At 42.8% G+C, this 11,851-nt stretch overlaps 1 non-coding gene across 1 annotated transcript in view; it reads right to left on the bottom strand.

Moving 5' to 3' along the window:
• Positions 1 to 19: 19 nt before the first annotated feature.
• The window catches only part of LOC100347036 (uncharacterized), a 52,572-nt gene continuing 40,740 nt past the window's right edge, over positions 20 to 11,851 (bottom strand). The window contains exons 2-3 of the transcript XR_011385768.1: positions 1,462 to 1,639; positions 20 to 1,141 (exon numbers count right to left, since the gene is read on the bottom strand). This is a non-coding gene — a transcript (uncharacterized protein). The remainder of the gene's footprint in view (positions 1,142 to 1,461; positions 1,640 to 11,851) is intronic.

Genomic DNA, 11,851 nt, shown 5'->3' with positions numbered 1-11,851 from the left:
TGTCAAAAAATAAATAAAATAAATAAAAAAATAAAAAACAGATAGAGGTGCAGCCCGAGAGAGACGTCTTCCATCTTTTGGTTTACTCCCCAAATGACTGCAATGCTTGGAGCTGGGCAGATCCAGAACCAGAAGCCAGGAGCTTCCTCTGGGTGTCCCACATGAGTGCAGGAGCCCAAGGACTTGGGCCATCTTCTATTGCTTTCCCAGGCCACAGCAGAGAGCTGGATTGGAAGTGGAGCAGCTGGTCTCACACAGGCACCCATATGGGGTGCCAGCACTGTAGGCGGCAGCTTTACCTGCTACGCCACAGTGCCAGCCCCAGAAGTAAGGTTTAAACAGCAGCTCTCCACACATACCCCCCACTGCTATTCATTCTGCAAGTGGCAGAGGGAGCTTCAGATTCAACAGTGTGCACACAAGCCACATCTGGCAGTAGGAGGTCATGTGCTCCAGGCAGACCCCAGAGGTAAGCAGAGCAGCTGGGGGCTGAGCAGAGATGCTGTCTCTGCTCCTGTCTGTCCCCCTGGGGGCTGTGGCTGCACAGAGCTGGGAGCACAGGGATAGGGGTGCCAGCCCAGAGGAAGCTACAGGGACAGGATGTGTCTGGGGACACTGGCCGAGAGGCTACAGGTGACTTTCACCAAAACAGGGTTGGGTGGGGGCTGGGTGCCATTCTGTATTTTCACAAGGCTCTGGGTGTGAGCTTCTCCCATCTGCACCACAGCCTCTGGCCCAGAGCTGGCTTGGGGACCCAGGCTTTTGGGAGAGGCACTCAGCTTTGTGAGGCAGCGTCCTTCCCTGACTGCCCTCTGGTGAGACCCTGGCTTCAGTGAGGTCGGGAAATCAAGGCAGACCTCTCTCGATGATCTGATTTTCCAGCTGTCTGAATGACAGGTCCTGGCCCCGGATGACTGCACAGCCCTCATTCCTCCCACTTCTCAGAAGCTTCCTTGGATGTTCTGACACACCCGGCTAAGGCAGCTCCTGCAGATTCTGGCTAAGCCTGACCTTCCTCTGAACCAGCTTGACCGAAAAAGCCCCACCCAGCCTCGGTTGGGCCCAAGTGGCTTTCTCTGAAGAGCCCTGCTGTCACAACAGGAATTGCTGGCTGTCCTGGCAGCAGACAGGAAACATCATTCTGTTGGGGGAAAAATAACCCTCTCAGCACAAACATAGTAATGAATAAGTGGCTAGCTTATATACTGTGCTAAATTGACCCAGGGCTGACTCTGCCATGTCTGAGCAGAGCCTCAGGGGTGGACTGGCCAGGACCCTCCAGTGAGCATCCTGGTGTTTGGGAGGCAGGAGCAGCCAGTGAAGGAGAAGAGGACAGAGGACACCTGTGTGGTCACATGGCAGGGGAAGGAGGAGATGCAGTGAGGTTTCTGGTCACAGCCAGAGTGATGTCAGGCACTGGGTCACCTCACTAAATGTGATGAAATGAAGCTTTCCACTCACATCAGGACCTGGTTCTCTGTGTCCAGCAGGTGCAGTCCCATGAGTCCCCTCAGATGGTTGCAGTGGACACCAGCAGGATGGGGAATCCTTGGCAATGCCCACTAGGGAGCCAAAGACCAGGTTCCCTGGCACAGCTGCCCCCTTGCAGAGTGTGTTCAGGGAGAGGAAGCCTGCTGCCCTGCAAGGAAAGAGACACGGACAAGGTTGAGAGGACACAACCAGCAGGGTCAGTCGTGGTCACTGTCACTGACCCTCGCATAGGTCTTGTTGCAGACACGGTTCTTCATAACACATTTCCATGGATGGTTTGACGCCCTCTAAGCTTGGATTTCAAACATTTTCTGCGCCCAGGTAAACCCATCTTTTGATTGCATTTTCTATAGACTTGCAGCCATGTCATCCAGTGTCGATGCAGCAAACAGCAATGGCTGTAAGAAAAGATGGCAGGGAAGCCAGGCTGCCAGAACTGCTCCCTCATCCTCTGCTGTTTTTCTCACTATACCTCTGCCAGTTCATGTTCTGCCCAAAGCTTCACATCTATCATAACTGGAGAAGAAAGGGAATTTTAGGAGCAAAAAATCTTGGGGCTAGTGTTGTAGACAGCGTGTTGAGCCACCACCTGAAACACTGGTATCCCATATGGGAGTGCCAGTTGGAGTCCAGGCTGCTGTACTTCTGAGGCAGCTCTCTGCTAGTGCACATGGGAAGGCAGCAGAAGATGGCCCAAGTATTTGGGACCCTGGAACTCACATAGGAGACCCAGATGGAGTTCCAGGTTCCTGGCTTAGACTCAACTGGTGTAGCCATTTGGGGAGTGAATCAGCAGATGGAAGAACTCTTTCTCTCTGTTACTCTACTTTTCAAACAAATGAAACAAAACAAAAATAAGAAACCCTTGGCACAGTGATGTTGGAAGAAAGGGATCTTTCAATGAAAACTAATTGTGACTGACCCAGAATCTCCTCTCAGGACAGAGGCAGGCATGCAGCAGGGCTCAGGCTGGAGAGGCTGGTCAGTCCCTGCTCAGATGCAGGTGTTGGGCCACCTCCCTCTGACTGTAGGGAATTAGGCCACCTCCCTCTGACCCAGGCCAGGGAGGGGGGAATGAGGAGCAGCTTCCTATCCTGGTCTCCTTACAAGAGTGACCTGTGATTTTACATTGTCAGTTTCCACAATTTCAGAAACATCCATGGACAAGAGGAGATTTAACTTTCACCCAGAGTTAAAAAAAGATGTACAATGGTGACAATAATGTTAAAACTTCTCTTGCTTTATTCCTCTTATTAGAGGAATTGATGTGCTAGGCTTTAAGTAATTAGAGCCCATGGGATTTTTGGAGAAACTGGCAGGCATGGAGTCTCAGCTCTCATCTCCAGGGGGCCCTGCCTTCCTTACATGTTTTCAGCAGCAGGGACTGAGCTCCAGGCAGAGATTCCCCAGTGAGTTCTGGTGCCAGGTCTCAGACCCTCCCCAGAGCTCCCTGTCATGGTGAGGGGCATGGGTCCCAAGAACACTTTACAGGAGACTGGGGCCACTGTGCTGGAACTACAGTGAGACAGCCATCACTTACGGCAAACGAAAGGGAAGGAAAGCTTGTCCAATCTTCAGTGGATGTGGATTGAGTGACTTTATCAATGATTTTGAGTCAGTAAACTAAGCTTTGTGTGTGAGGGCACACAGCCCACCATACCCATGGAGTGTGAGATCCCATAACTCAATGCCAGCACAGGGTGACTGTGTGTTAAAGGCACAATGAGCACAGGTAACCTGTGGACACCTAAAGCCCAATGAGAAAGCATCTTGCATGCTGCACCAGGGAGCATTTGGTTCTCATCTGTCTTTGATCTGTAAATGCACCCGTGTCCTGAGGCCTTCTCCTCACTGCCTGTGCTGTTCCCAGCTGCCTTGCCCACAGGAGTCGTCCTCGTATTCAGTGATGTCTGCTGTCTGCTGCGGTCATCACTCAGCCTCCCCTGCACCACACACACACACAACACAGGGAAGGACACAGTCTCCTCTAAGGACATGAACTTGTTCAAGTGTGGATGCAGGCCTAGACCACACCTAACGCAGGACAGTGTGCCATGCTGTCCTCTGATTGAGACACCTGCAGAGAACAGGGAGTCTGTGGAGTGATGAGACTGCCACAACTGGGGATGGTGTAGAGGGAAATGGACACTCCGAGTGGAGGAAATATGAGCTCTGTGGGGTGAGCTGGCCACATGGGGAGCCCTGGAACAGCAGCACCAATGGCTGCTTCCATAGGAACTGCTGGAGGCTGTTTCACTCCTGAAGGAGCTCATGTAGATTGGCAGCATCTCCAGCAACATGCACCTGACACCCTGGGCTCAAAAGACTCAACAGGCTTCATTATGTTGGTCTTTTAAATTAACAAACTTCCCCAGCAACTTCCAGAGGCTTAAAAATTGTGTAAAAAGGGGTGTTTGCACTGCCCAGTTTCCCAGTTGTCATGATTAAGAGTGTATGCTTGCTGCTGCTGCTAAGCCAGCACCCAGACCTGATAATGGCCATGTCCATGGTCCATCTGCACATCCTGCTTGATGCTGCATGCTCTATGGGCTTTGAAAAGCAAACAGCAACAGGTGTACCCATACAGGACCACACAGGATGAAGACATCACTGATCTGGGCACCCCCGGGCTCTGCCAGTGCAACCCTGGGAACTCCTGGTCTTTTCCTATCTCCATGGCTTTGCCTGTTCCACATGTGCTATGGTTGACATTACGTAGTGGGTACCCTTACACACCAGCTTCTCTCACATTTTAAAAAGTAGACTCTAGTGTTTGGTCCTAGGTCTGAGGTGCCAGCATCCTGAATGGGTATCAGTTTGAGTGCCAGCTGCTCCACTTCTAACCCAGCTCCCTGCTGATGGCCTGGTAAAGCAGTAGAAGATGGCCCAAGTGCTTGGGTCCCTGCACCCACATAGGAGTCCTGGAAGAAGCTCCTGGTTCCTAGCTTTGGATCAGCTCAACTCCAGCCATTGTGGTCATTTGGGGAGTAAACCTTTATCTCTGTCATTCCCTCTCACTGTCTGTAACTCTACCTCTCAAATAAGTAAATAAAATCTTTTAAAAAAAGAAAATTTACAGAATTTTCATCCAATTGATGAAGACACAATGAAAAAGTCAACCATACTGATCTTTTGTTCTCTGTACTAAGATTGGCTTACACTACAACTTCATTGATGTATACATGACATAGAAATAAAGATAAACAGTGGAGGGTTTGGGCTGTGGCATAGCCGGTAAAGCCACATTCTGCAATGGCTGTGACCAGGCCAGGCAAGCTTCTTGCAGGTCTGCTACTTGGGTGGCAGTGGCCCAAGGACTTGGGCCATCAACTGCCTTCTCAGGCACATTATCAAGGAGCTGGATCAGAAGTGAAGCAGGCCAGCACCGTGGCTCAATAGGCTAATCCTTCACCTTGTGGCACCAGCACACTGGGTTCTAGTCCCGGTCGGGGCACCAGATTCTGTCCTGGTTGCCCCTCTTCCAGGCCAGCTCTCTGCTGTGGCCCGGGAGTGCAGTGGAGGATGGCCCAAGTGCTTGGGCCCTGCACCCGCATGGGAGACCAGGAGAAGCACCTGGCTCCTGGCTTCAGATCAGTGCAGTACACCACCCACAGCGAGCTGGCTGCAGTGGCCATTGGAGGGTGAACCAACGGTAAAAGGAAGACCTTTCTCTCTGTCTCTCTCACACACTGTCTAACTCTGCCTGCCTGTCAAAAAAAAAAGAAGTGAAGCAGCCATGTCATGAATCAGCACTCATTAGGGATGCTCACACTTCAGGTGGCAGTGAAACCTTTTATGCCACAGCACTGGCCCTGGTTTTCTTTATTTAGAAGTGTTTAATTTTATTGTTCTTTTATCAATCATTTCTTTTTTCAATTTTTGATATATATTGTTCTCATTTTCAATTCATTTTTATCTAGTATGTATTCCCATTTAGTTTCATAAAATTTAACATGAGAATGATTTAGGAGTGTGCATTGTTTCTGTAACTTTAAAATTTTAATGAAACTTTAAGAAATTATAAGAATAGTATCAAGTGTTCTTGGACACCCATTACTCAGATTTACAAGTTAATCCTTGAAATTGCTTGTTCTCTCCACATGCGCATCACACACAAACACACACTATACTTGTTTTATCTCTATTGTTTGGAAGTGAATTGCAAAGTTTTTGCCACTTTTCCCTTAAACAGTTCACTATATAACATTTTCTAAGAACAAGAGTATTCTCTTAATTCATAATACAGTAATTAAGAAACTATAACAGTTTGATAATAGTGTTACTCATCCCCAAACTCTATATTTGAGTTTTCCACTCATTCCAGTAATGTCCTTTACAGCAGTTTACTCTCTTCTATGTACCACCCCTGTTCCCGTTTAGCATCACATATTGAATTTAGTTATCATATCTCTAACCTTTTTCAACCTGGAAGAATTGTTGTCTTTCTTTTTCTTTCATTAACTGGCTAAGCCAGTTAACTTGGATTTGCCTTGTGATTGTCTACACCACATTCAGTTCGTGATTTTGTGGCAGAACGACCCCAGAAGTGATATTGTGTCCTTCTCAGCACATTGGATCAGGAGATACATGATGCTGACTTGCTCTATCTTTGGAGATGTTAATTTCATAATTTCTTAAGGTGATATCTACCATTTTTCTCTACTGTGAAATTGGTAGTTGTCTATTTGTAATAAATTGTGGTGAGATATTTTGAAACCATAATTAAATTATTAGGAAACATTCATTCACCCATTTTAGTATTTATTGATAATTATTGTTTGGCTCTGTTATTACTGGCATGTTTTCTAAGTGGCTATTTTTACAAATCCCATTATTTTGTTATATTAATTGGTTATTATAATTTATTTTTTAGAAGATTGATTTACTTTATCCAAAAGGCACAGTTACAGAGAAAGATAGGGGGAGAGTAAGAAGAGTCTTCCAACTGCTGGTTCACTCTTCAAATGGCCACAAAAGCCAGGGCTGAGTGAGGCCATAACCAGAAGCCAGGAGGCTCATCTGGGTCTGTCACATGAGTGCAGGAGCCCAGGTACATGGCCATTCCACTGCATTCCTAGGCACATCATTAGGGAGCTTGATTAGAAGTGGAGCAGCCAAGATTCCCATCTGTACCCATATGGGATGCTGGCATTGCAGACAGCAGTTTAACCTGATAACAGTAGTAGTCCAACTTTAATAAAAGTGTTCCCTTCTCCCACACCTATTTATCCACTTTTATAACAAGAGGTGCTCATAGAATTTTATTTTACTTAACAAATTAAAATGTGCTACTATTTAGATACTCAACTCCTGTATTTGACCCGTTGTAGCCATTCAAGCTGCTTTCTGTATCCTTTTGAATTCTCTCCATTAATCTAATCATTTCCATTTTATTGGCATGATTAAATGTTCCAATGTCATTTCTAAATACTAGTCTCTTTCTTCAGTCTGGAAGAAATCATTGCACTATAAACCTGTTTCCTTGCAGTGAAGAATACCAGAAAATAAGATGTAGGTGAAAGGACTACAGTGCTTATTTTAGTCTAAAACATATTTTAATCTTAATCTCATAATTCCTTCAATTCTAGAATATATAAGCATGTAGTTTTAGGATGCTTATCCATACTGTAATAAAAATCAAACATAGTAGAACTCATTGTCTATTCATAGTTTTATCTGTCTTTATACTGAGGTATCATAATCAGAATAATGTATACAAGTTTACTTTGATATGTTTTCCCCCATTCAGTGTGGTTGTTTTTCATTTGAACTTCATTTAAGTTTGTTCCTGTTTTATACTCTGACATTATCACTCAATTCCTGTTTGATTGCATGAGTAATACATCAACACGTTTGTAAAAGTTAAATAGTACAAAAATGTGTAATTACAACAGATATTACTCTGCTCCTACAGTTCTTGGTGTGTGTTAGGGGAGAAAGTGTGTACCCTAAAAATTCATAATTTGAAGAAGCTAACCCCTGGTACCTTAGAATATAAATTTATTTGGAAATAGGACCATTAAAGAAATGACTGATTAGCCAGCGCTGCGGCTCATTAGGCTAATCTGCCTGCAGTGCCAGCACTTCAGGTTCTAGTCCTGGTTGCTCCTCTTCCAGGCCAGCTCTCTGCTGTGGCCCTGGAAGGCAGTGGAGGATGTCCCAGGTGCTTGGGGCCTGCACCTGCATGAGAGACCAGGAGGAAGCACCTGGCTCCTGGCTTCAGATCAGCACAGCGCCAGCTGTAGTGGCCATTTTGGGGGTGAATCAACAAAAGGAAGCCCTTTCTCTCTGTCTCTCTCTTTCTCTCTGTCTATAATGCTACCTGTCAAAAAAAATGAATGATATACAGTGAGCCTTTTGGCGTGAACTCTCATCTAATGACTGACACTCTTACAAAAGAAAAAGATTAGGACAAAAGGATCATGTATGTTCACACACAAAGAAAAGAACAGATGAGCATACAGGAAGAATGTGACCATCTTTAAATCAAAGAAGGAGGCCTTGGAAGGAACCAGACCTATTGATACTTTCATCTTGGAATTCTAACTTCCAGTACTCTGAACAAACACATTTCTGTTATGTAAGCCAGCCAGTGTGCACTTTTATGATTTCCCTGGAAAACAACTATAGTAAAGATGTTGCTTCATCCTGGGTCACAATATGTGCCTGCATCCTGTATTATGCTACATTGCACTTGAGTAGATCTAGTTGCAACAGAGTGGTTCTAGTGGGCCAGGAAGCCAATGATCATCCCTTTTTGAAGATTCCACTCCAGATGATGCTTGGGTTTTCAGAGGAAAGCTAGTCTCTTGGATACCAGACTGTAAATTACTTCTGGTAAGAGGATCCCAAAGTGACTAAATGGTTTCATACGGTGAGTTTCATCCAGGTCCAAACAAGATGTGCTATTTACAAATGTCAGTATCTCACTCTTTACCAATAATTCCCATAAATTTCACATGAAAAAATATGGAAGGCTGGGAATTCAACTGTCATCATAATTCAGCAACCTGAATAATTGTGTGTGTGTGTGTGTGTGTGTGTGTGTGTGTTTAGCAATTTCAATTCAGTGACTATAGGAAATGGGAGACTCTTCTAGAATTTTCATGAAAATGTTCTGTTTCTCAGACTGTGGTTTGAGCTGAGTTTGCAGTGTGAGATTGTCAATGTTTGTCTTATATTTTAAAGATTTATTTATTTATTTGAAAGTCAGAGTTAGAGAGAGGCAAAGCAGAGAAAGAGAGAGAGAGAGAGAGACAGACAGACAGACAAAGTCTTCCCTTTGTTGGTTTACTCTCCAAATGGTCACAATAGCAGGAGCAGAGCCAATCCAAAGGCAGGAGCCAAGGGCTTCTTCCAGGTCTCCCATGTGGGTGCAGGGGCCCATGGACTTGTTCCATCTTATACAGATTTCCCAGCCTATAGCAGAGAGCTGGATTGGAAGTAGAGCAGCTGGGACTCAAACTGGCACCCATGTGGGATACTGGCACTACAGGCAGTGGCTTTACTCACTACATCACAGCGCCAGCCCCTGTCAATATTTTTTTGTATGTGCTCAAGAGGCAAATGAATCCACCCCATACAACAGTCCTTATGAATGATCATTATGGCCATAATCAAACATAGCAACTATTTGGCTCCCAAGTCATGTGTTTTACTTGCCACTACATCAGAATTCACCACAACTTGTTTCAATTTAATGTCACTGCAGGTCACAGACTTCTAATACCAACATCTCATTGTCACAGATTCTGCACTATAGTTAAATCCAGAGGATTAGTAAAAAGAAAAGAACAGATCTTTGCAACAAAGAATTAAGGGATGGCTAAAATGCAGGGCCAAACTAATCCCCATATCCCATCTATACAGGCCTATTTCCTTGGATGAATTCCATAACAATCAGTAACTATTGAAGAGAGAGAAAACACTAGTAATTTGAACTGAGAAAGTTTAATATAAAATTATCTGTAATATAAATACAGTTACAAACGATTGGTGACTAATAAAGACAGATCATTTAAATGTCATTAGTATGGCAGATATAAGGATGACTGAGGTAGAATACCCAAGAAAGAGTCTTTCCCAGGGTTAAGGTTCCTATTTGTTCATATCTGTTGGTTAGGGCATAGCTGTGACTCACTGGCAAAATTGGTTGTTTTTTTTTTTTTTTTTTTTTTTTTTTGCTTTGAAACTTTTATTTAATGAATATAAATTTCCAAAGTACAGCTTATGGATTACAATGGCTTCCCCCCCATAATGTCCCTCCCACCCACAACCCTCCCCTTTCCCACTCCCTCTCCCCTTCCATTCTTTACTTAATGTATGCTAAACTGATCTTCTGTATATAAAGAGAAATGAAAATGAATCTTGATGTGAATGGAAGGGGAGCAAAATTGTTACGATGAAAGCTCAGACTAACATGAGCCAAGTAAGGCATGTAGGGTACAAAACAGGAAGAAGCCCTCATTCTTATATGTCAACTGTACTACTTCTGTGAGAATGAATGCCTTAGATTTTACACCTAAGTCTAGCATTTTCTTTATATTCTCTTTAAGTGAAAATTACATGCACTGTTTTTCACTAGAAACCTATATTTGTGCTTCTCACTTTATAAGTGATTATGCCAAATCACTCATTCATTTTCATCAAAATACAGTGGCTAGTGTTGTGGGGCAGAAGGTTAAACTGCTCTCTGTGATGCCAGCATCCCATCTGAGCTCAGCCTGAGTCTTGGCTGTTCCACTTCCAATCCATTTCACTCCTATGGAAGGTGGCCCAAGTACTTGGGACCCTGCCAACCATGTGGGAAATCCAGATAGAGTTCCAGGCTCTTGACTTCACCCTGACCCAGTAGAGGCTTTGTGGTCATTCAGGGAGTGAACCAACAAACTGAAGATCTCTCTCTCTCTCCTTCCCTCCCTCCTTCCCTCCCTCTCAGCTTTGTAAATCTTTAAAAAGACAATTAAAATAAATACCTTAATGAGTTCATCCCTTTTCAAATTTCACTTTGTCTTTGAATTATTACTATCACCTAGATATGTCATCAGTAACCAACTTATGCCAACACTAAAAGTAACCTGTTGATTTATTGGTAGGCTCTATCATTGTGACGTCATCAAGTAACTCAAAATTCTGTCAGTTGCTATAGTGATTTTATGGTACAGAGTTCCCTATAACCAGATATATGGGGATCTTTTTATAGGCACATATTAATTTTACTTTATTCTTCCATTATTCAAAACTAATTATTGACTTGAAATTTTGTTATTTAGATTGAAACACTGGTATCATCTTTTACATTATTCTAGTAATAGCCATAATATTTTCATTTAGTTCCTCATCATTACCATTTTCCTGTGAGTCAGTACCTGTAATGTTAGGCATACTTTTCAAATATTTCCATGTATATTTGTGTCTGTCTGTTAATATTCATACCATATTATTCATCTCACCTATGGTAATCAAACTATAATGTGAATCATAAAATTAACATCCCTTATTTATTTTCCATTTTGATTCTGATTTTGTCACTGTCATATGTGTATATAATTAGTAATCTTTCTTTTCTTAATATCCTACCGTGGGTAAACTGTGGCCATCCTGGTTTTCATTTTGTTGTTATTGTTGTTATGCAGTCATCAATCTCCTGCATATTCTGGTGGAATACTTTTTTATCTTGTATTTTTAACTTTTAAAATGCATATTGCATACATATATGCAAGCAAGAGAACATTTACCTTTAAACTGTGTGGACATATTTGTCATTATTGCAGACTCATCTTACTCAGAGTAACTTTGATGTACATATATTTCTCAAAATCATGTTGATGTCAAAATTTTCCATACATTAGTTTGAAACTGTGATAATACTGTTTTAAAGCTTTTCTACAAATAGCTTGAACTTGTGTAGACTTAAGATACTGCAATATTTCTGAACTGTATTGGAATAGGTTACTTAGGAATATTTTTCAAGTATGATCTCTATCTTCTTGGAACTCTATAATCAAAACTACTAAGTTACCATTTCTTTTTTAATTTTTCATTTATTTTGTTTGGGGAATACAACTTAATGCATTTAATATATACAGATTTGGGAATATGATGCTTCTCCCCCCCACCCATACTCCTGCCTTTCTTCTTTCACCCTCTTCCTTTGCTATTCTTATTTTTTAAAGAAATACGTTTTCAGTTAATTTTTATACTCATAAGGTTAACCCTACACCAAGTAGAGAGTTTACTGATTAGTATGAAGAAAAAAAGAAGTAAAGGACAAAAACAAAAAAGAAAACCATGTTCTCTAACAATCAAGGGCTAAGTTATCCATTTCTACCTTTAATAATCATAACATAATATATAGCAT

Source organism: Oryctolagus cuniculus (genome assembly GCF_964237555.1).
Source record: "Oryctolagus cuniculus chromosome 17 unlocalized genomic scaffold, mOryCun1.1 SUPER_17_unloc_2, whole genome shotgun sequence".
Taxonomy (NCBI): domain Eukaryota; kingdom Metazoa; phylum Chordata; class Mammalia; order Lagomorpha; family Leporidae; genus Oryctolagus; species Oryctolagus cuniculus.
The sequence above is the reverse complement of the archived record's forward strand: the minus strand, read 5'-3'. Positions and strand labels throughout refer to the sequence as shown.